The sequence below is a fragment of the Dreissena polymorpha genome, chromosome 2 (assembly GCF_020536995.1).
Source record: "Dreissena polymorpha isolate Duluth1 chromosome 2, UMN_Dpol_1.0, whole genome shotgun sequence".
NCBI lineage: Eukaryota > Metazoa > Mollusca > Bivalvia > Myida > Dreissenidae > Dreissena > Dreissena polymorpha.
The window spans coordinates 62,441,896-62,444,314 of NC_068356.1; the positions used below are offsets into that span (position 1 = coordinate 62,441,896).

Sequence of the window (2,419 nt, forward strand, 5' to 3'; positions counted from 1 at the left end):
TTTTCCAGTTTGCTCCAGCAATTCCAGTTTGAAAATCTGACTAACCTTCGTAAAAGATTTCCTTCAGTAAGAATCATCTCTTCTGTTTTAACAAAGAGGATATCCAGCACAACAAAGAATGGCCACACTTAATTTTAAAAGAATCAAGAGATTGAACTTTTTTTACAGTTGACCCCTTTTTTCTTCGCAATTTCGCAAACAAGGGAAAGAACTTTGCTCTTTATTAGGTACTTCTTAAGGATAAATGTATAAATATTTAGTCTACCGAAAGTTTGTTAGAGAAAGCAAATTAAATCTACTTTATGAATTTCTTCAAATGTTCTCTATAAGGTCCGTGCAATCACCAGACTACTGTTTAGAGATTATTCAAACATAGCTACTAAGTTTTACGCTACGTTCGGTTTATAGAAACGCACTTACGCATTCAGAAAAGCGTACGTAACTTTATACGTACGTACATTTTCGTCCGTAAAGTTACGCATTGTACCAGAAACGGCCCCCGGGTCCCGTCACAAAACCTCAAGAGCGGAAAAGGTGTCATCGCATCGCCATAGAACTCCAATGCTGGATATAAAGCGGATTGTACCGGAAGAGTACAAAAAGTTAATCTCTACCGCGGATTGTTGTGTGAGATTAATTTAGATATCCACATACTATTTATCTACAGTAACGCAATACAACAATGACAATACTTATAATCTATATCAGATTTCCAACTGTTAACACTAAGTCATCAACAACAAAAAAACAACATCACTTTAAATTGAAGTTAAATTGTTAATTACAGATTAAATTGTTATTTGTTGTTGATGACTTTGTTTTAGTGTTTGTATGCATCATAATCTAAAATAATTAAATTACATTGCCGGAATCTAATTTATGTCGCCGGACTAGGCATCAATCCATTTTATGTAAGGGAATCTAATTTATAGTCCAACACTGTCCAAACTTGGTTAAGTTCAACAATACTGTACATGTTCATAAATAACCTTTATTAATTGATTTCAAGGAAACAAGCGTATACTTAATATTCAAATACCTGTTTTCTTTAACAAGGTCAACGATACAATTATCGGCCAAGTGTTGTTAATTGCGGTTATGAACACTATTTTGGATGAGTAGGAATTAAAATACTTGAGCGATAGCCTGACTGGTTTAATACGAAGTATCGTAGTGACAAACCCTTGGTTATAACTAAAATGACCGACACTCTGCCGGAAATGTTTATTATATCGCGAATTTCAATAATTCGTGTCTATTATATTAGACGGATTGAAATATTTAACCCGCTATTTTCCAAAAAAAAACACGTTTGCATTTCTGTATTGACAAGACTACAAATGATCTCCAAATGGCGTCCGATTCAGTCATAAGCAGTGTTAGAATTCACAGTGACTTCATAGGTTTTGAAAATCTTTGTAAGCTATTAATATTGTAAATAATAAATGAATACTTAATTAACCGCCCATACATATTTTGGTGAATTTAATGACAATTCAATGACAATTCAACAACTTATGTGGTTTAACAGCCCTGAACAATGAATTTTTTTTTTCAAAAGCTTGGTATATCACGCGTTTGACCACGTGTATTTTACTAACAACTTTAATAACCTGTAGCTCCTCCCTTGATTTGTTGCAGAATAACCCAAACTAATGTCCCTTATATTTGTTTTAGAAATCAATGCGCGGGTCATGGTAGAATCTGATGTATAAAAACGGATTCACCCGTAAACAACCGTTGATATAGGTTTATTTGTTGCCTCACAAACAATATATATTTACAACAATCACTTATAAACAGCCGTTATGTATAATAACAATAAGCTCAGTATTAAGTTTTAAAATCATACACTTGTATAAACAAGAATAAGTATTTTAATTAATTTATAACTGTTTTGGTGTATGTAAGATGTATTCACTTCATATTTACAAAACATTATATATAGAGCTATATACTTAGGTTACTATATCCAGAATTGTTAATATTGAATACAGCCACTTTTGGCATTTTTTTTATTTTCCTTACTTCATATTTGAAATTTCAAGTTTAATATCAGCACACATTTACAACAACATTTATAAGTGTACAAAGTAATTACAAATAATTCGGTTCGTCAAAATCTTACTAGTAAGCTATTACAATAGTTTAAATTATACATGATTCCTTAACCAAGTCCTATTTCTGAAAACGATGTATATTACCGTTTTCCTCAATGAAGCAATTGAAACAATACATGATTCTTATTACCGTCTCTTCCACGCTTTTTAATTTCTTATATTTGGTAAATGAACATTATGAAGAAAGATCATCAAACCTAAAAATGACTTACCTTATTGCATAATTATTTCAAGTACATTTATACGCTTCATTTTTAATTATATGATTTTTGTTTAAATTGTATTATATAATGCGTGTG

At 31.3% G+C, this 2,419-nt stretch overlaps 3 protein-coding genes across 23 annotated transcripts in view; 2 read left to right on the top strand and 1 right to left on the bottom strand.

Moving 5' to 3' along the window:
* LOC127867293 (neurogenic locus notch homolog protein 1-like) overlaps positions 1-2,419 on the top strand; it is a 279,268-nt gene that overhangs the window by 169,886 nt on the left and 106,963 nt on the right. The window lies entirely within an intron of this gene.
* The window catches only part of LOC127867299 (mucin-5AC-like), a 237,996-nt gene that overhangs the window by 76,868 nt on the left and 158,709 nt on the right, over positions 1-2,419 (top strand). The gene's annotated exons all lie outside the window — the stretch shown is intronic.
* Positions 1-2,419, bottom strand: part of LOC127867301 (uncharacterized) — a 226,937-nt gene that overhangs the window by 46,011 nt on the left and 178,507 nt on the right. The window lies entirely within an intron of this gene.